The sequence below is a fragment of the Rhinopithecus roxellana genome, unplaced genomic scaffold (genome assembly GCF_007565055.1).
Source record: "Rhinopithecus roxellana isolate Shanxi Qingling unplaced genomic scaffold, ASM756505v1 contig942, whole genome shotgun sequence".
NCBI lineage: Eukaryota > Metazoa > Chordata > Mammalia > Primates > Cercopithecidae > Rhinopithecus > Rhinopithecus roxellana.
In genome coordinates this window covers 1-27,276 of record NW_022144692.1, presented here as the reverse complement: position 1 = coordinate 27,276, position 27,276 = coordinate 1, and the positions used below count along the sequence as shown (strand labels likewise).

The 27,276-nt window shown below is 20.1% G+C and overlaps 1 pseudogene; it reads right to left on the bottom strand.

The window, feature by feature from the left end:
* Window positions 1-27,238, bottom strand: part of LOC115896229 — a 61,636-nt pseudogene extending 34,398 nt beyond the window's left edge.
* Between the last annotated feature and the right edge of the window lie 38 nt (window positions 27,239-27,276).

The window sequence follows — 27,276 nt, the reverse complement described above, 5'->3', positions numbered from 1 at the left end:
ATCTATTATGTCTCTATTTCATGCCTACATCTATTATATCTATTATGTCTATATTTTATACCTATATCTATTACGTCTACATTTTATACCTAAATCTAATATATCTATTATGTCTATATTTTATACCGATATCTATTATATCTATTATGTCTGTATTTTATACCTATATCTATTATATCTATTATGTCTATATTTTATCCCTCTATCTATTATATCTATTATGTCTATATTTTATAACTCTATCAATTATATCTATTATCTCTATATTTTATACCTATATCTATTATATCTATGATATCTATATTTTATAACTGTCTATGATATCCCTTATGTCTATATTTTATACTTATATCTATTATATCTATTATGTCCATATTTTATAACTATATCTATCATATCTCTTAGGTCTATACTTTATACCTATATTTATTATATCTATTATATCTATATTTTATACCTATAACTCTTATATCTATATTTTATATCTATATCTATTTTCCCTGTTATATCTATATTTTATACCTGTATCTATTATATCTATTGTGTCTATATTTTATACCTATGTGAATTATATCTATTTATCTATATTTTATACCTATATCTATCACATCTATATTTTATATGTATCTATTGTATCTGTTATGTCTATATTTTATACCTATATTTATTTTATGTATATTTAATACCTATATCTATTATATCTATTATGTCCATATTTTATACCTGTATCTATTATGTCTATTATGTCTATATTTTATTCCTATATCTATTTTGTCTATTATGTGTATTTTTCATATCTAAATCTATTATATTTATTATGTCTCCATTGTGTACCTATATGTATTTTGTCTGTATTTTATATCTATATCTATTATATCTATTATGTCTATATATCATACGTATATCTATTATATCTGTTATGTCTATATATTCTATCTATATCTATTATATCTATTTTGTCTATATTCTATACGTATATCCATTATATCTGTTATGTCTATATTTTATATCTTTATATTATATATATTATGTCTCTATTTAATTACCATATCTATTATATTAATTATGTCTATATTTAATACCTATATGGATTATATCTACGATATCTATATTTTATATCTCCATCTATTATAACTATTATGTTTATATTTTATCCCTCTATCTCTTATATCTATTTTGTCTATATTTTATACCTCTTTTATATCTATTATGTCTATATTTTATACCTCTATTATAATTTTAACGTCTGTACTTCATACCTCTATCTATTATATCTATGATGTCTATATTTTTTACCTCTATTATATCGATAATGTGTATATTTTATTTCAATATCTACTATATCTCTTGTGTCTATGTTTTATAAATCTATTATATGTCTTATATTTATTATGCCTATATTTTATACCTCTATCTATTATATGTATGATATCTATTATGTCTATATTTTATACCTCTATCTATTATATCTATTTGGTTTTTATTTTATACCTCTATCTATTATATCTATAATGTGCATAATTTATACCTATATCTATTATATATATTCTTTCGATATTTTATACCTATGTCTATTATATCTATTGTGTCTATATTTTAATCCTATATCTATTATATCTATTCTATCTATATTTTATACCTATATCTGTTATATCTATTATGTCTATATTTTATACCTATGTCTATTATGTCTATTAGCTCTACATTTTATACCCATATCTATTATACCTATTATGTCTACATTTTATAACTCTATCTATTATATCTATTATGTCTATAATTTATACCGCTATCAATTATATCTATGATGTCTATATTTTACACCTCTATCTATTATATCTATGATGTCTACATTTTATAACTTTATCTATTATATCTATTTTGTCTATATTTTATATCTCTATCTATTATATGTATGATGTCCGTATTTTATACCTATATCTATTATATACATTATATCTATATTTTATACCTATTTCTATTATGTCTATATTTATACCTCCATCTATTTTATGTATTATATCTGTATTTTATATTTATATCTATTATATCTATTATGTCTATATTTGATACCTATATCGATTTTGTCTTTATTTGATACCTATATCTAACGTATCTATTATGTCTATATTATATACCTATATCTACCATATCTATTATGTCTATGTTTTATACCAGTATCTATTATATCTATTATGTCTATATTTTACACCTATATCTATCTATCATGTCTATATTTTATACCTCTATCTCTTATATCTATTATGTCTATATTTTACACCTCTATCTATTATATCTGTTATGTCTATATTTTATAACTCTGTCTATTATGTGTATTATGTCTATATTTTATAACTATAATTATTGTATCTATTATGATTATATTTTATACATATATCTATTATGTCTATATTTACCTATATCTATCATATATAGTTTGTGTATATTTGATACCTATATCAGTTATATCTACTATATCTATATTTTATACCCATATCTATTATATCTATTATGTCTATATTTTATACCTATATCTATTTTATCTATTATGTATATATTTTATACCTCCATCTATGATATCTATTATGTCTATATTTTATACCTATATCTATCATATCTATTATGTCTGTATTTTATACCTATATATATCATATCTATTATGTCTATATTTTATACCGATAACTATTATATCTATTATGTCTGTGTTTCATACCTATATCTATTATGTCTATATTTTATACCAATATCTATGTTATCCATAATGTCTGTATTGTATACCTATATCTATTATATCTATTATGTCTATATTTGATGCCTATACCTATTATGTCTGTATTTTAAACCTATATGTATTATTTCTATTATATCTATATTTTATACCTATATCTATTATATCTATTATGTCTATATTTTATACCTATAACTATTATATCTATTATGCGTATATTTTTTACGTATGTATATTATATCTATTATGTCTATATTTTATACCTATATCTATTATGTATTATGTCTATATTTTATACCCTTATCGATTATATCTATTATGTCTATATTTTATACCTATATCTATTATATCTATAAGGTCTATATTTTATACCTCTATCTATTATATCTATTATGTCTGTATTTTATACCTCTATCTATTATATCTATTATGTCTACATTTTATATCTCTATCTATTATATCTATTGGGTCTATATTTTATACCTATATCTATTATGTCTATTATGTCTATATTTTATACCTATATCTATTATATCTATTTATATTATGTATATTTTATACCTATATCTATTATATCTATAAGGTCTGTATTTTATACCTATATCTATTATATCCATTATAACTATATTTTATACCTGTATCTATTATTTCTATATTTTATAACTGTATCTATTATATATATTATGTCTATATTTTATACCTGTATGTATAATATCTATTATGTCTACATTTTATACCTACATCTACTATATCTATTATGTCTATATTTTAACTATATCTGTTATATCTATTATGTCTATATTTTATACCGATATCTATTATATCTATTATGTCTATATTTTTTACCTATGTCTATTATATCTGTTATGTCTATATTTTATACCTATATCTCTTATGTCAATATTTTATACCTATAACTATTATAACGATTGTGTCTATATTTTAGAAGTATATCTGTTATATCTATTCTGTCTCTATTTTACACCGATACCAATTATGTCTATATTTCATACCTATATCTATTATACCTATTATGTCTATATTTTATACCTATATCTATTATATCTATTATGTCTATATTTTATACCTATATCTATTATATCTATTACGTCCATATTTTATAAGTATATCTATTATATCTATTATGTCTATATTTTATTCCTTTATCTATTATATCTATTATGTGTATATTTTATACCTATATCTATTATATCAATTATGTCTATATTTTATACCGATATCTATTATATTTATTCTGTCTACATTTTATACCTATGTCTATTATATCTATTATGTCTATATTTTATAACTATATCTATTGTATCTATTATATCTATATTTTATACCTATATCTATTGTATCTATTATGTCCATATTTTATACCTTTATTATATCTATTATGTGTATATTTTATAACTCTATCAATTCTATTATGTATATATTTTATACCTCTATTATATCTTTTATATCTATATTTTATACCTATACCTATTACATCTATTATGTCTATATTTTATACCTATATCTCTTATATCTATTATATCTATATTTTACATCTATATTACAATTATATTTTATACCTATATCTCTTGTATCTCTATTTTAAACCTATATCTATTATATCTATTATATTAATTTTTTATAATTATACCTATGATATCTATATTTTATTCCTGTATCTGTTATATCTATTATATGTATATTTTATATCTATATCTATTATATCTATATTTTATACCTATATCTATTATATCTATTATGTCTATATTTTATACCTATATCTATTATATCTATTATGTCTATATTTTATACCTCTATCTATTATATCTATTATGTCTACATTTTATACCTCTATCTATTATATCTATTAGGTCTATATTTTATACCTATATCTATTATGTCTATTTTGTCTATATTTTATAACTATATCTATTATATCTATTTTGTGTATATTTTATACCTATATCTATTATATCTATTAGGTCTATATTTTATACCTATATCTATTATGTATATATTTCATACCTATATCTATTATATCTACTATGTCTATATTTTATACGTATATCTATTATATCCATTAATTCTATATTTTATACCTATATCTATTATATCTATTATGTCTACATTTTATACGTATATCTATTATATCTATTATGTCTATATTTTATACCTGTATCTATGATGTCCATTATGTCTACATTTTATACCTATATCTATTATATCTCTTATGTCTATATTTTGTACCTATATCTCTTATGTCTATATTTTATACCTGTATCTCTTATATCTATTATGTCTATATTTTATACCTATGTCTATTATATCTATTATGTCTATATTTTATACCTATGTCTATTATATCTATTATGTCTATATTTTATACGTATAGATATTATGTCTATATTTTATACTTATGTCTATTATATCTATTATGTCTATAGTTCATGCCTATATCTATTATTTCTATATTTTATACCTATATCTATTATAAGTCTTATGCCTATATTTTATTTTATGTTTTTATTTTTTATTTTTTGACACAGAGTCTCGCTCTGTTGCCCAGGCTGGAGTGCAGTGGCCGGATCTCAGCTTACTGCAAGCTCCGCCTTCCGGGTTTAAGCCATTCTCCTGCCTCAGCCTCCCGAGTAGCTGGGACTACAGGCGCCTGCCACCTCGCCCGGCTATTTTTTTGAATTTTTCGTAAAGACGAGGTTTCACCGAGTTAGTCAGGAGGGTCTCGATCTCCTGACCTCGTGATCCGCCCATTTTGGCCTCCCAAAGTAGTGGGAATACAGGCTTGAGCCACCGCGCCCGGCCTTATGCCTATATTTTATAACTTTATCTATTATATCTCTTATGTCTATATTTTTTACCTGTATCTATTATGTCTATATTTTATACCTCGATCTATTATATCTATTATGTCTATATTTGATACCTATATCGATTATATCTATTATGTCTATATTTTATACCTATATCGATTATATCTATTATGTCTATATTTTATACCTCTATCTATTATATCTACTATGTCTATATTTTCTACGTGTATCTATTATATCTATTATGTCTATATTTTATACCTATACCTATTATGTCTATTGTGTGTATATTTTATACCCATATCTATTATGTCTATATTTTATATCTATATCTTTTATATCTACTATATATTTGATTCGTATATGTATTATATATATTATGTCTATTTTTTATACCTATATCTCTTCTACCTTTTATGTTTATATTTTATACGTATATCCATTATATCTATATTTTATACCTGTATTTAATATATGTATTATGTCTATATTTTATACCTATATCTATTATACCTATAATGTCTATATTTTATACCTATAAATAGTATATCTATTATGTCTGTATTTTATACCTATATCTATTATATCCATTATAACAATATTTTATACCTGTATCTATTATTTCTACATTTTATACCTCTATCTATTATATATATTATGTCTATATTTTATACCTGTATCTATAATATCTATTAAGTCTATATTTTTTACCTATATCTATTATATCTATTATGTCTATATTTTAACTATATCTGTTATATCTATTATGACTATATTTTATACCGATATCTATTATATCTATTATGTCTATATTTTATACCTATGTCTATTATATCTATTATGTCTATATTTTATACCTATATCTCTTATGTCTATATTTTATACCTATATCTATTATAACGATTATGTCTATATTTTAGAAGTTTATCTGTTATATCTATTCTGTCTCTATTTTACACCGATATCAATTATGTCTATATTTCATACCTATATCTATTATATCTATTATGTCTATATTTTATACCTATATCTATTATATATATTATGTTTATATTTTATACCTATTTCTATTATATCTATTATGTCCATATTTTACACGTATATCTATTATATCCATTATGTCTATATTTTATTCCTTTATCTATTATATCTATTATGTGTATATTTTATACCTATATCTATTATATCAATTATGTCTATATTTCATACCGATATCTATTATATTTATTCTGTCTATATTTTATACCTATGTCTATTATATCTTTTATGTCTATATTTTATACCTATATCTATTATATCTATTACATCTATATTTTATACCTATAACTATTATATCTATTATGTCCATATTTTATCCATTTATTATATCTATTATGTGTATATTTTATAACTCTATCAATTCTATCTTTTATGTCTATATTTTATACCTCTATTATATCTTTTATTTCTATATTTTATACCTATATCTATTACATCTATTATGTCTATATTTTATACCTATATCTCTTATATCTATTATATCTATATTTTACATCTATATCTATTACAATTGTATTTTATACCTATATCGCTTGTATCTCTATTTTAAACCTATATCTATTTTATCTATTATATTAATTTTTTATAATTATACCTATGATATCTATATTTTATTCCTGTATCTGTTATATCTATTATATGTATATTTTATATCTATATCTATTATATCTATATTTTATACCTATATCTATTATATCTATTATGTCTATATTTTATACCTATATATATCATATCTATTATGTCTATATTTTATACCTATCTCCATTAAACCTATATTTTATACCTATATTTATTATATCTATTATGTCTGTATTTTATACCTATCTCTATTATGTCTTTATTTTATACCTATATCTATTCTGTCTATATTTTATACCCCATCTATTATATCTTTTATGTCTATATTTTATACCGATATCTATTGTATATATTATGTCTATATTTTATACCTATGTCTATTACATCTATTATGTCTACATTTTATACCTACATCTATAGTTTCTATTATGTCTGTATTTCATACCTATATCTATTATATCTATTATGTCTATATTTTATACCTCTTTCTAAGATATCTATTATGTCCATATTTTATACCTTTACCTATTATGTCTATATTTTATATCTATATCTATTATATCTACCATGTCTATATTTTATTCGTGTGTGTATTATATATATTATGTCTATTTATTATACCTTTATCTATTCTATCTTTTACGTTTATATTTCACCCGTATATCTATTATATCGATATTTTATACCTGTATCTATTATATGTATTATGTCTATATTTTATACCTTTATCTATTATACCTATAATGTGTATATTTTATCCCTGTATCTACTATATCTATTATGTCTGTATTTCATACCTTTATCTATTATATCCATTATATTTATATTTTATACCTGTATCTATTATTTCTATATTTTATACCTATATCTATTATATCTACTATGTCTATATTTCATACGTTTATCTGTTATATCTATTATGTCTATATTTTATACCTGTATCTATAATATCTATTATGTCTATATTTTATACCTATATCTATTATATCTATTATGTCTATATTTTAACTGTATCTGTTGTATCTATTTTGTCTATATTTCATTCCAATATCTATTATGTCTTTATTTCATACCTAATCTATTGTATCTATTATGTCTATATTTTATACCTATACTTATTATATCTATTATGCCTATATTTCATAACTATATCTATTATATTTATTATATTTATATGTTATAATTATATCTATTATATGTATATTTCATACCTGTATCTATTATAACTATTATATCTATATTTTTTTCTATATCTATTATATGTATATTTTATACTTATGCCTATTACATCTATTATGTCTATATTTTATACCTATGTCTATTATATCTATTATGTCTATATTTTATACCTATATCTATTATTTCTATTATGTCTTTAATTTATACCTATATCTCTTATGTCTATATTTTAGAGCTATATTATATCCATTATGTCTATATTTTATACCTATTTTTATTATATCTACTATGTCTATATTTCATACCTATATCTATTAGATCTACTATGTCTATATTTTATTCCTGTGTCTATTATATCTATTATGTTTATATTTTATACCTCTATCTATTATATCTATTATGTCTACATTTTATACCTATATCTATTATACCTATTGTGTCTATATTTTATACCTATAACTATTTTATCTATTATGTCTATATTTTACACCTATATCTATTAAAACTATGATGTGTATATTTTATTCCTATATCTATTATATATATTATGTCTATACTTTATAAGTATATCTATTATATCTATTATGTCGATATTTTATAAGTGTACCAATTATATCTGTTACGTCTATATTTTACACCTATATTTATTATATTTATTATGTCTATATATTATACCTGTATGTATTGTATCTATTATGTCTATATTTTATACCTATATCTATTATGTCTATATTTTATACCTCTCTCTATTATATCTACTATGTCTATATTTTATACCTATGTTTTTTATATCTATTATGTCTATATTTTATACCTACACTTATTATATCTATTATGTCCATAATATATACCTATATCTATTATAGCTATTACGTCTATATTTTATATCTATATCTATTATATCTATTAGGTCTATATTTTATACCAATATCTACTATATCTACTATATCTGTATTTCATAACGATATCCATTATAGCTAGTATGTCTATATTTTTTACCTATATCTATTATATCTATTTTATTTATATTTTATACCTACATCTATTATATCTATTATATCCATATTTTACACCTATATCTATTATATCTATATTTCATACTTGTATCTATTATATCTATTATATCTATATTTTATACCTATATCTATTATATCTATATTTCATACCCAAATCTATTATATCTATTATGTCTATATTTTATACCTATATCTATTATATCTATTATCTCTATATTTTATACTTATATCTATTATTTCTGCTGTGTCTACATTTTATACGTATATTTATTATATCTACAATGTCTACATTTTATTCCCATGTCTATGATATCTATTATGTCTGTATTTTATACCTCTATCTGTTATATCTATTATGTCTACATTTTATACCAATATCTATTATATCTATTACGTCTATATTTTATACCTATATCTTTTATATCTATTATGTCTATATTTCATACCTATATCTATTATATCTATTATGTGTATATTTTATACCTATGTCCATTATGCCTATATTTTATACGTGTATCTATTATATATATTATGTGTATATTTCATGCCTATATTTACTATGTCTATTATGTCTATATTTTATACCTTTGTCTATTATATCTATTATGTCCATATTTTATACCTATAACTATTATATCTAATAAGTCTATATTTTATACCTATATCTATTATATCTATATTTTATATCTATATCTATTATATCTATTATGTCTATATTTTATACCTCTATCTATTATATCTATTATGTCTATATTTTATACCTATATCTATTATATCTATTATATCTATATTCTATACCTATATCTATTATATACACTATATCTATATATTTTACAGATATCCATTATATGTATATTTGATACCCATATCTATTATATCTATTATATCTATATTTTATACCTATATCTATTATATCTCTTATGTCTATTATATCTATTATAGCTATATTTTATACCTATATCTATTATATCTATATTTTATACCTGTATGTATTATATCTATTATGTCTATGTTTTATACCTATATTTATTATATCTATTATGTCTATATTTTATACCTATTTCTATTTTATGTATTATGTCTGTATTTTATACCTATATCTATCATATCTATTATGTTTATATTTTATACCTATATATATCATATCTATTATGTCTCTATTTTATACCTATATCTATTATATCTACTGGTCTGTATTTCATACGGATATATATTATATCTATTATGTGTATATTTCATACCCATATCTATTATATCTAATATGTTTTTATTTTATACCTATATCTATAATATCTATTACGTCTATATATTATAACTATATCTATTATATCTATTATGTCTCTATTTTATACCTATATCTATTATGTCTATATTTTATACCTATATCTGTTATATCGATTATGTGTATATTTTATACCTATATATTTTATATCTATTATGTCTGTATTTTATACCTATATCAATTATATCTATTATGTCTAAATATAATACCTATATCTATTATGTCTATATTTTATACCTATAACTATTATAACTATTATGTCTATATTTTATAACTATATCTCTTATATTTATTATGTATATATTTTATACCTATATCTATTAGGTCTATATTTTATACCTCTATCTATGCTCTTATAACTATATTTTATATCTATATCTATTATGTCTATATTTTATACCTATATCTATTATATATATTATGTCTATATTTTATACTTATATGTATTATATGTTTTCTCTCTATATTTTAATCCTATATCTATTATATCTATTATGTCTATATTTTATAACTATATCTATCACATCTATTATGTCTGTATTTTATACCTGTATCTATTATATCTATATTTTCTACCTATATCTATAACATCTATATTTTATACCTTTATCTATTATGTCTATTATGTCTATATTTTGTGCCTATATCTATTATATCTGTTATTTCTATATTTTATACCTACGTCTGTTATATTAATTATGTCTATATTTTATATCTATATATATCAAATCTATTGTTTCTCTATTTTATACCTATATTTGTTATACCTATTATGTCTATATTTTATACTTTTATCTATTATATCTATTATGTCTATATTTTATACCTATATCTATTATGTCTGTATGATATACCTATATCTATTTATCTATTATGTCTATATTTTATACCTATATATATTATGTCTATATTTTATACCTATATATATCAAATCTATTGTGTGTCTATTTTATACCTATATTTGTTATACCTATTATGTCTAAATTTCATACTTATATCTATTATATCTATTATGTCTATATTTTATTCCTATATCTATTATGTCTATATGATATACCTATATCTATTATATCTATTATGTCTATATTTTATACCTATATATATTATGTCTATATTTTATACCTATATCTATTATATCTATTATGTCTATATTTTGTACATATATCTATTATATCCATTATATCTATATTGTACACCTATATCTATTATATCTGTATTTACACCTCTATCTATTTTATCTATTATATCTATATTTGATACCTGTATCGATTATGTCTATATTTTATAGCTATATCTAATGTGTCTATTATGTCTATATTTCATACCTATATCTATTATGTCTATATTTTATACCTATATCTATTATATCTATTGTCTACATTTTTATCTATATTTATTATGTCTATATTTTATACCTATATCTATTATATCTGTTATGTGTATATTTTAAACCGATATCTATTATATCTATATTTTATACCTAAATCTATTATATTTATTATGTGTATATTTTAAAACTATATATATTATGTCTATATTTTATACCTATATCCATTATGTCTATATTTTATGCCTAAATGTATTATATATAGTATGTCTATATTTTATACCTATATCGATCATAACTATTATGTCTATATTTTATCCCTCTATCTATTATATCTATTATGTCTATATTTTATACCTCTATTATATCTATTATGTCTATATTTTATACCTCTATTATATCTATAACGTCTGTACTTCATACCTCTATCTATTATATCTATGATGTCTGTATTTTACACCTCTATTATATCTATGATGTCAATATTTTATACCTCTATCTATGATATCTATTTTGTCTGTATTTTATATCTCTATCTCTTATATCTATGATGTCTGTCTTTTATACCTATATCTACTATATCTATTCCGTCTATATTATATCCATTATGTCTATATTTTATACATATCTATTATATCTATTATGTCTATATTTTATACCTCTATTATATCTATTATGTCTATATTTTATACCTCTGTCTATTGTATCTATTATGTCTATATTTTATACGTATATCTATTATACCTCTTATATTTATTATGCCTATATTTTATACTTCTATGTGTTATATCTATGATATCTATTATGCCTATATTTTATACCTCTATCTATTGTATCTATTATGTCTATATTTAATACCTATATCTATTATGTCTATTATGTCTACATTTTATACCTATATCTATTATATCTATTATGTCTACATTTTAAAACTCTATTATATCAATTATGTCTATAATTTATACCTCTGTCAATTATATCTATTATGTCTATATTTTATACCTCTATTATATCTATGATGTCAGTATTTTGTACCTCTATCTATGATATATATTTTGTCTATATTTTATATCTCTATCTATTATATCTATGATGTCTGTCTTTTATACCTATATCTACTATATCTATTCTGTCTATATTATATCCATTATGTCTATATTTTATACATATCTATTATATCTATTATGTCTATATTTTATACCTCTATTATATCTATTATGTCTATATTTTATACCTCTATCTATTGTGTCTATTATGTCAATATTTTATACCTATATCTATTATATCTTTAATGTCTATATTTCATACCTATATCTATTATTTCTTTTATGTCTATATTTTATACTTATATCTATTATATCTATTATGTCTATATTTTATTCCTATATCTATTATGTCTACATTTTATGCCTATATCTATTATATCTATTATGTTTACATTTTATACCTATACCTGTTATATTTATTCTGTGTATATTTTATACCTGTATCTATTATATCTATTATGTCTATTTTTAAACCTATATCTGTTTTATCTATTATGTCTATATTTTATACCTATATCTACTATATCAATTATGTCTACATTTTATAACTATATCTATTGTATCTATTATGTCTATATTTTATTTCTATATCTATTATGTCTATATTTTATTCCTATATCTAGTATGTCTATATTTTCTACCAATATCTATTATATCTATTATGTCTATATTTTATAACTCTCTCTATTATATCTACTATGTCTATATTTTATACCTATATCTATTATGTCTTTATTTTATACCCCTATCTACTATACCTTTTATGTCTATATTTTATACCTATATATATTATATCTATTAAGTCTTTATATTATACCTATATCTATTATATCTATTATATCGATATTTTATACGTAGATCTATTATAATTATTATGTCTATATTTTATACCTATATTATGTCTATATATTATACCTATATCTATTATATCTATTATGTCTATATTTTATGCCTGTATCTATTATGTATGTATTTTATACCTATATCTATTATGTCTATTTTGTCTACATTTTATAACTGTATCTATTATATCTATTATGTCTATATTTAATACCGATATCTATTATATCTATTATGTCTGTATTTTATACCTCTATCTATTATATCTATTATGTCTGTTTCTATAGTGTCTATTATGTCTATATTTTATACCTATATCTATTATATCTATTATGTCTATATATTATACCTATATCTATTATATCCCTTTTGTCTATATTTTATAGCTATATCTATTATATCTATTATGTCTATATTTTATTCCTATATCTATTATATCCGCTATATCTATATTTTTCACCTATATCTATTATATCGATTATGGCTATATTTTTTACCAATATCTATTATGTCTATTATGTCTATATTGTATAACTACATCTTTTATACCTATTACGTCTATATTTTATAACTCTGTCTATTATATCTATTATGTCTATATTTTATACCTCTATTATATCTATTATGCCTATATTTTATACCTATATCTATTATATCTATTATGTCTATATTTTATACCTATGTCTGTTATATCTATTATGTCAAAATTTTATACCTCTGTCTATTATATCTACTATATCTATATATTATGCCTATATCTATTATGTCTGTATTTTATACCTCGATCTATTATGTCTATTTTGTCTACATTTTATAACTGTATCTATTATATCTATTATGTCTATATTTAATACCGATATCTATTATATCTATTATGTCTGTATTTTATACCTCTATCTATTATATCTATTATGTCTATATCTATAGTATCTATTATGTCTATATTTTATACCTATATCTATTATATCTATTATGTCTATATTTTATACCTATATCTATTGTATCTCTTTTGTCTATATTTTATAGCTATATCTATTATATCTATTATGTCTATATTTTTTACCATTATCTATTATGTCTATTATGTCTATGTTGTATAACTACATCTTTTATATCTATTACGTCTATATTTTATAATTCTATCTATTATATCTATTATGTCTATATTTTATACCTCTATTATATCTATCTATTTTTTATAACTATATCTTTTATAACTATATTTTATACCTATATTTCTTATATCTATATTTAATACCCGTATCTATTATATCTAGCAGATTTATATTTTATAATTATATCTATTGTATCTATGTTTTATTCCTATATCTATTATATCTATTATATCTATATTTTATGACTATATGAAATATATTTATATTTTATACGTATATCTATTATATCTATTATAGCTATATTTTTTACCTATATCTATATCTTTATTTTATACCTTTTTCTATTATATCTATTATATCTATATTTTATACTTATATCTATTATATCTATATTTCATACCTTTATCTATTATATCTATGATGTCTGTATTTTACTCCTTTATCTATTATGTCTATATTTTTTACCTATATCTATTACATCTATTATGTCTATATTTTATACCTATGTCTATTATATCTATTATGTCTGTATTTTATACCTATATCTATTACACCTATTATGACTATAATATTTATATATATACATTATATCTATGATGTCTATATTTTATACCTACATCTATTATATATATTATGTCTGTATTTTATACCTATATCTGTTATATCTATTATGTCTGTAATTTATACCAATATCTATTATATCTCTATGTCTATATCTATTGTATCTATCATGTCTATATTTCATACCTATATCTATTATATCTATTATGTCTATATTTTATATCCATATCTATTATGTCTATATTTTATACCTGTAACAATTATATCTGTTTTGTCTATATTTTACACCTATATCTATTATATCTATATTTTATACCTGTATCTATTTTATGTATTACATCTATACTTTATACCTTAATATTCTATTATATCTGTATTTGATGCCAATATATATTATATCGATTATATCTCATATATATATTTTATACCGATGTCTATAATATGTATTATATCTATATTTTATACCTATATCTATTTTATCTGTTGTATCTATATTTTATAACTATATGTATTATATCTATTATGTCTATATTTTATACCTATATCTATTATATATAGTGTCTATATTTTATACCTATATCTATTATATTTATATTTTATAACTATACCTATTATATCTATTATGTCTATATTTTATACCTATATGTATTATGTCTATATTTCATACCTCTATCTATTATATCTATTATGTCTATATTTTATAGCTATATCTATTATATCTATTATATCTATATTTTATACGTATATATATTATATCTATTTTGTCCATATTTTATACCTATATCTATTGTACCTATTATGTCTATATTTTATACGCATGTCTATTATGTCTATTATGTCTATATTTTATACTTATATCTATTATATCTCTTATGTGTACATTTTATACCTATATCGATTATATCTATTATGTCTATATTTTATACCTATATCTATTACATCTATTATGTCTATATTTCATATCTATATCTATTATATCTATTATGAATAAATTTTATACCTATATCTATTATGTCTATATTTTACTCCCATATTTATTATATCTATTATGTCTATATCTTATACCTATATCTATTATATCTGTATTTTATATCTATAACAATATTATTATACCTATATCTATTATATCGATTTTATCTATATTTTATACCTATATCTATTATAGCTATTATGTCTATATTATAAACCTATATATGTTATATCTATTATGTCTATATTGTATACTTATGTGTATTATATCTATTATGGCTATATTTTATACTTATATCTATTACATCTATTGTGTTTATATCTATTATATCTGTATTTTATAACTCTATCTATTATAACTATTATGTCAATATTTTATTACTCTATTATATCTATTATGTCTATATTTTTTACCTCTATTATATCTATAACGTCTATACTTCATACGTGTATCTATTATATCTATGATGTCTATATTTTTTAACTCTATTATATATATAAAATGACTATATTTTATTTCAATATCAACTATATCTATTATGTCTATATTTTATAACTCTATCTATTATATCTATTATATCTATTATGTCTATATTTTATACCTCTATCTATTGTATCTATTATGTCTATATTTTTTACCTCTATTATATCTATTATGTCTATATTTTATATCTCTATTATATCTATTTTCTTTTATTTTATACCTTTTTTATTATATCTATTATGTGCATAATTTATACCAATATCTATTGTATATATTCTTTCGATATTTTATACCTATGTTTATTATATCTATTGTGTCTATATTTTAATCCTATATATATTATATCTATACCAGCTATATTTAATACCTATATCTATTATATCTCTTATGTCTATAATTTATAACTCAATCTATTATATCTTTTATACCTATATATTATACCTATATCTATTATGTCTATATTTAATACCTATATCTATTATATCTTTTATGTCTATATATTGGACCTATGTCTATTATGTCTATATTTTTTACCTATATATATTAAATCTATTATGTCTATATTTTATACCTGTATCTATTATGTCTATTATGTCTATATTTTATAACATTATCTATTATACCTCTGATGTCTATATTTTATACCTATATCTATTATATCTATTATGTCTACATTTTATACCTATATCTATTATGTGTATATTTTATACCCATATCTATTATATCTATTATGTCTATATTTTATTTCTTTATCTCTTATATCCGTTATGTCTATATTTTATACCTATATTTCTTATATACAGTATATCTATATTTTATGCCTATTTCTATTATATCTATATTTATACCACTATCTATTTTATCTATTATATCTATATTTTATACTGATACCTATTATATCTATTATATCCATATTTGATATCTATATCGATTATGTCTATATTTTATACCTATATCTAACGTATCTAATAGGTCTATATTTTGCACCTATGTCTATCATATCTATTATGTCTATATTTTATACTTGTATCTATTATATCTATTAGGTCTATATTTTACAACTTTATCTATTATATATAATATGTCTATTATTTATACCTCTATCTATTATATCTATTATGTCTATATTTTACACCTCTATCTATTATATTTGTTTGGTCTATATTTTATACCTCCATCTATTATGTCTATTATGTCTATATTTTATAACTATATTTATTATATCTATTATGATTATATTTTATAAATATATCTATTATGTCTATATTTTACCTATATCTACCATATATATTACGTGTATAATGTATATATTTTATACCTACATCTATTATATCTATTACGTCTATATTTTTTACCTATAACTATTATGTCTCTATTTTATACCTATATCTATTATATCTATATTTTATACCTATATGTATTATAACTATTATGTCTACATTTTATACCTATATCTATTATATCTATTATGTCTATATTTTATACCTATATCTATTAAATAAAATATGTCTATATTTTATACCTATATCTATTGTATCTATTATGTCTATATTTTATACCTGTATCTATTATAACTATTATGTCTGTATTTTATAACCATATCTCTTATATCTACTATGTCTATATTTTATACCTATATCTATTACGTCTATATTTTATAATTATATCTATTATATCTATTATGTCTCTAATTTATACCTATATCTATTATGTCTCTATTTTATACCTATGTCTATTATTTCTATATTTTATACCTATATCTATTATATCTATTATGTCTAAATATTGTACCTATATCTATTATGTCTATATTTTATACCTATATCTATTATACCTATTATGTCTTAATTTTATAACTATATCTGATATAGCTATTATGTCTATATTTTATACCTATATCTATTATGTCTCTATTTTATACCTATGTCTATCATTTCTATATTTTATACCTATATCTATTATATCTATTATTTCTAAATATTGTACCTATCTCTATTATGTCTATATTTTATACCTATATCTATTATAACTATTATGTCTATATTTTATAACTATATCTGTTATAGCTAATATGTCTATATTTTATACCTATATCTATTATATCTATTTTGTCTATATTTTATACCTATATCTTTCATATCTATTATGTCTACATTTTATACCTATATATATCATATCTATTTTGTGTATTATTTTATACCTATATCTATTATATCTATTATGTCTGTATTTCATACCTATATCTATTATATCTATCATGTCTATATTTCATATCTACATCTATTATATCTATTATGTCTATATTTTATACCTATATCTATTACGTCTATATTTTATAAATATAACTATTATATCTATTGTGTCTCTATTTCATACCTATATCTCTTATGTCCCTTTTTTATTACTATATCTATTATTTCTATATTTTATACCTATATCTATTATATCTATTATGTCTGTATTTTATACCAATATCTATTATATCTATTATGTCTATATTTTACACCTATATCTATTATATCTATTATGTCTATATTTTATGCCTGTATCTATTATATCTATTATATCTATATTTTACACTTATATCTATTATAACCATATTTTATAACTATATTCATTATATCTATATTTTTTACCTATATCCATTATATCTATTATATTTATGTTTTATAATTATATCTATTATATCCATATTTTTTACCTATATCTATTATATCTATTGTCTGTATTTTATACCTGTATCTATTATGTCTATTTTTGATACGTATATATATTATATCTATTATATCTATGTTTTATACCTATATCTAAAATAACTATCACGTCTCAATTTTATAACTATATCTATTATATCTATTATGTCTCTATTTTATACCTATATCTATTATGTCCATATTTTATACCTATATCTATTATATCTATTATGTGTATATTTTATATCTATATCTATTGTATCTATTATGTCTGTGTTTTATACCTGTATCTATTATATCTATTATGTCTATATTTTATACCTATTTCTATTATATCTATTATGTCTATATTTTATACCTCTATCTATTATATCTATTATGCCGGTATTTTATAACTATATCTATTATATCTATTATGTCTATATTTTATACCTGTATCTATTGTGTCTATTATGTCTATATTTTATTCCTATATATATTATATCTATTATGTCTATATTTTATACCTATATATATTAAGTCTATATTTTATACCTATATTGATTATATGTATTATGTCTATATTATATAACTATATCTCTTATGTCTCTATTTTATACCTCTATCTATTATATCTATTATGTGTATATTTTATACCTATACCTATTATATCCATTATGTCTATATTTCATACCTATATCTATTATAACCATTATATCTATTCTGTGTACCTATATCTATTATGTCAATATTTTATACCTATATCTATTATAATAATTATGTCTATATTTGATAACTATATCTATTATATCTATTATGTCTATATTTTAATACCTGTATCTGTTATATCTCTTATATCTATATTTTATACCTATATCTATTATATCTATTATGTCTATATTTTATACCTATATCTATTATATCTACTATGTCTATATTTTACACCTATATCTATTATATCTATTACGTCTATATTTTATACCCATCTCTATTATATCTATTATGTTTATATTTTATACCTATATCTATTATGTGTATGTCTATATTTTATAACTATATCTATTTTGTGTATATTTTATACCTATGTCTATTATGTCTATATTTTATACAAATACCTATTTTATCTATTACGTCTGTATTTTATACCTATATCTATTTTATCTATTATGTCTATATTTTATACCTATATCTATTAAATCTATTATGTCTATATTTTATACCTATATCTATTATGTCTGTATTTTATACTTATATGTCTTATATCTATTATGTCTGTATTTTATAACTATATATATTATATCTATTATGTCTATATTTTATACCTATAACTAATATATCTATTTTGTCTATATTTTATACCTATATCTACTATATCTATTATGTTTATATTTTATACCTATTATTATTATATCTAATATGTCGATATTTTATACCAATATCTATTATATCTATATTTTATATTTATATCTATTATGTCTTTATTTTATACCTATAACTATTATATCTATTTTGTCTATATTTTATACCTATATCTATTGTATCTCAATGTCTGTATTTTATACGTGTATCTATTGTGTCTATATTTATACCTATATCCATTATATATTTTGTCTATATTTTATACCTATATCTATTATATCTCTTATGTCTGTATTTTATACCTATATTTATTATATTTATTTTGTCTATATTTTTTACCTTTATATATTATATCTATTATGTCTATATTTTTTACCTATATCTATTATATCTATTATGTCTATATTTTATACCTATATCTATTATATCTATTATGTCTATATTTTATACCTATATCTGTTATATCTATAATGTCTATTTTTTATACCTGTATGTATTATATCTTTATTTCATACCTATATATGTATCTATTGTGTCTATATTTCAAGCTATATCTATTATATCTATATTTTATACCTATATATATATCTATTATAGCTATATTTGTATCTATATCTATTATATATTCTATCCATATTTTATAACTATACCTATTATATCTATTATATCTATATTTTATACCTATATCTATTATATCTATATTTTATAAGTGTATCTATTATATCTATTTTTTATACCTATATCTATTATATCTATTATGTCTATATTTTATACCTATTTCTATTATATCTATTTGTCTGTATTTTACACCTATATCTATTATATCTATATTTTATACCTGTATCTGTTATATCTATTATGTCTATGTTTTATAGCTATATCTATTATATCTATTATGTCTATATTTTATACCTATTTCTATTATATCTATTATGTCTGTATTTTATGCCTATATCTATCATATCTATTATGTCTATATTTTATTCCTATATATATCATATCTATTATGTCTATATTTATACATATATTTATTATATCCATTATGTATGTATTTCATACCTATATTTATTATATCTAATATGTCTATATTTTATATGTATACCTATTATGTCTATATTTTATACCTATATCTGTTATATCCATTATGTCTATATATTATACCTACATCTATTATGTCTACATTTTATGCCTATATCTATTATATCTATTATGTCTGTATTTTATACCTATATCTATTATATCAGTCTATATTTTATACCTATATCTGTTTATATCTAGTATGCTATATTTGATACCTATATCTATTATATCTATTATGTCTATATTTTATACCTATATCTATTATGTCTATTATGTCTCTATTTTATTACCGTATCTATTATTTTTATTATGTCTATATTTAATACTTGTATGTATGATATCTACTATGTCTATATTTTATATCTCCATCTATTATAACTATTATGTATATATTTTATACCTATATCTATTATATCAATTATGACAAAGTTTTATACCTATATATTATGTCTATATTTTACACCTATATGTATTATATCTATTTTGTCTATATTTTATAACTTTATCTATTATATCTGTATTTTACACCTATATCTATTATAGCTATTATATCTACATATTTATCTATATCTATTATATCTACATTTTATACCTATATCCATTATATATATTGTATTTATATTTTATACTTGTTTCTATCATATATATTATATCTATATTTTATACCTATATCTATGTATCTATATTTATTGCCAATATCCATTATATCTATTATGTCCATATTTTATACCTGCATTTATTGTATCTATTATGTCTACATTTATACCTATATCTATTATTAACGAATATATCTGTATGGTATATCTACATTTATTATACGTATTCTCTCTATATTTTATACGTATATCTATTACATCTATTATGTCTATATTTTTATACCTATATGTCTTATATCTATTATGGTCTATCTTTTATACCGGTATCTATTAATCTATTATGTCTGTCTTTTATGCCTTATATCTATTATATCTATTATGTCTATATATGATACCTATATCTATTATATCTCTTATGTCTATATTTTATACCTATATCTGTTATATCTATTATGTCTATATTTTTTACCTATATGTATTATATTTATTTGTCTATATTTTTATAACCTATATCTATATATCTATTAAGTCTATATTTTATACTTATATATATTATATTCTATTATGTCTATATTTTATACCTATATCTATTATATCTATTAAGTCTATATTTTATACTTATATATATTATATCTATTATGTCTATATTTTATACCTATATCTATTATCACTATTATGTCTATATTTTATAACTATATCTCTTATATCTATTATGTGTATATTTTATATCTATATCTATTATATCTATTATGTCTGTGTTTTATACCCATATCTATAATATCTATCACGTCTAAATTTATAACTATATCTATTATATCTATTATGTCTCTATTTTATACCTATATCTATTATGTCTATATTTTATACCTATATCTATTATATCTATTATGTGTATATTTTATATCTATATCTATTATATCTATTATGTCTGTGTTTTTTACCTATATCTATTTTATCTATTATGTCTATATTTTATACCTATTTCTATTATATCTATTATGTCTATATTTTATACCTCTATCTATTATATCTATTATGCCGGTATTTTATACCTATATCTATTATATCTATTATGTCTATATTTTATACCTGTATTATTATGTCTATTATGTCTATATTTTATTCCTATATATATTAAGTCTATATTTTATACCTATATATATTAAGTCTATATTTTATACCTATATCTATTTTGTGTATATTTTATACCTATGTCTATTATGTCTATATTTTATACAAATATCTATTTTATCTATTATGTCTGTATTTTATACCTATATCTATTTTAACTATTATGTCTATATTTTATACCTATATCTATTAAATCTATTATGTCTATATTTTATAACTATATCTATTATGTCTGTATTTTATACCTATAGCTATTATACCTACTGTATCTATTATGTCTATATTTTGTACCTGTATCTATTATACCTATTTTATCTATATTTTATACCTATATCTATTGTATCTTTTATGTCTATATTTTATACCTATATCTGTTATATCTATTATGTCTATATTTCATACCTATATCTTTTATATATATTATGTCTATATTTTATACCTATATCTATTATATCTATTTTGTTTATATTTTATACCTATAATTATTATATCTAATATGTCTATATTTTATACCTATATCTATTATATCTATATTTTATATCTATATCTATTGTGTCTTTATTTTATACCTATAACTATTATATCTATTATGTCTATATTTTGTACCTGTATCTATTATATCTATTATGTCTATATTTTATACCTATAATTATTATATCTAATATTTCTATATTTTATACCTATGTCTATTATGTCTATATTTTATATCAACATCTATTATATCTATTATGTCTATATTTTATACCTATGTCTATTGTATCTATTATTTCTATATCTTATACCTATATCTATTATATCTATTATGTGTATATTTTATACCTATATCTTTTATATCTATTTTGTCTGTATTTTATACCTATTTCAATTATGTCTATATTTCATTCCTTTATCTATTATATCTATTATGTCTATATTTTACACCTATATCTATTATATGTATTATGTCTATATTTTATACCTATATCTATTATATCTATTATGTCTATATTTTATACCTATATTTATTATATCGATTATGTCTATATCTTATACCTATATCTATTATATCTATTATGTCCATATATTATACCTATATCTATTATATCTATTATGTCTATATTTTATACCTGTATCTTTTATACCTATTTTGTCTATATTTTATTCCTATTTCAATTATGTCTATATTTTATTCCTATATCGATTATATGTATTATGTCTACATTTTATAGCTATATCTATTATATCTATTATGTCTATATTTCATACCTATATCTGTTATAACCATTATGTCTATATTTATACCTATATCTATTATGTCTATATTTTATACCTATATCTATTATAATTATTATGTCTATATTTGATCCGTATATCTATTTTATCTATTATGTCTATATTTTATACCTATATCTATAATGTCTATATTTTATACCTATATCTATTATATCTATTATGTCTGTATATTATACCTATATCTATTATATCTATTATGTCTATATTTTATACGTATATCTATTATATCTACTATGTCTATATTTTACGCCTATATCTATTATATCTATTACGTCTATATTTTATACCCATCTCTATTATATCTATTATGTGTATATTTTTTACCTATATCTATTATATCTCTGTCTATATTTTATAACCTATATCTACTATGTCTATATTTTATACCGATATCTATTATGTCTATATTTCATACCTATATTGATCATACCTATGATGTCTATATTTCATACCTATATCTATTATAACCATTATGTCTGTATTTATACCTGTATCTATTATGTCTACATTTTATACCTATATCTATTATAAATATTATGTCTATATTTGATACGTATATATATTATATCTATTATGTCTATATTTTATACCTATTTCTATTATATCTATTATGTCTATATTTTTATACCTATATCTATTAATGTCTATATTTTACACCTATATCTGTTATATCTATTATGTCTATATTTTACCTATATCTATTATGTCTATGTGTCTGTATTTTATACGTATATCTCTTATATCCATTATGTCTATATTTTATACCTATGTGCATTATATCTACTATGACTATATTTTACGGCCTATATCTATTATATCTGTTATGTCTATATTTTATACCTATATCTATTATATCTGTTATGGCTAGATACTATACCTATATTTATTATGTCTATATTTCGTACCTATATCTATTATAACATTATGTCTATACTTTGTACCTATATCTATTATGTCAATATTTTATACCTATATCTATTATAATTATTTTGTCTATATTTGATACCTATATCTATTATATCTATATGTCTATAATTTTATACTTATTTCTATTATGTCTATATTAATACCTATAAACTATTATGTCTATATTTTATACCTATATTATATCTATTATGTCTATATTTTATACCTCTATCTATTATATCCATTATGTCTATGTTTTATAACTTTATCTATTAAATATATTATGTCTATATTTTACACCGATATGTATTATGTCTATATTTTATACCTATATCTATTATATCTATTATGTCTATATTTTATAACTATATCTATTAAATCGATTATGTCTATATTTTATACCTATATCTATTATGTCTCTATTTTATACCTATATTTATTATATCTATTATGTCTATATTTTATACCTATATCTATTAATCTATTTTGTCTATATTTATATCTATGTCTATTATGTCTATATTTTATACCTATATTATATCTATTATGTCTATATTTTATGCCTATAATTATTATATCTAATATGTCTATATTTTATACCTATATCTATTATGTCTTTATTTTATATCTATATCTGTTGTATCTGTCTATATTTTATACCTATATCTGTTGTATCTATTATGTCTATATCTTTTTTTTTTTTTTAAACAGGCTTAATTCACTTTATTTTTCTTGTATGAAAAGCCTATGTTGTAGCCACAGCTGGAGCCTGGGTCCGCTGCACGGAGACTCTGGTGGGGTCTTGACAAGGTGGTCAGTGAATTCCTGATAGGTAGACTTGGTAAAACACAGTCTCCTTCCACAGGTCAGGGGGTCAGGTAGCTGTAGGTCTTAGAGATGGCATCAACGGTGGCCTTGGCGAATTTGCCCAGGGTGGCAGTGCAGCCCCGGTGCTGAGGTTGTAGCAGTCATCAATACCAGCCATCATGAGCAGCTTCTTGGGCACAGGCGCTGAGACGATGCCAGTGCCCCTGGGTGCAGGGATGAGGCGCACCAGCACAGAGCCACAGCGGCCTGTCACCTTGCAAGGGACGGTGTGGGGCTTGCGATCTTGTTCCCCCAGTAGCCTCTGCGCACCGGGGACAATGGAGAGTTTGGCCAGGATGATGGCCCCACGGATGGCGTGTGCCACCGCCTTGGAGCACTTAACACCCAGGCCGACGTGGCCATTGTAGTCCCCGATAGCAACAAACGCCTTGAACCTGGTG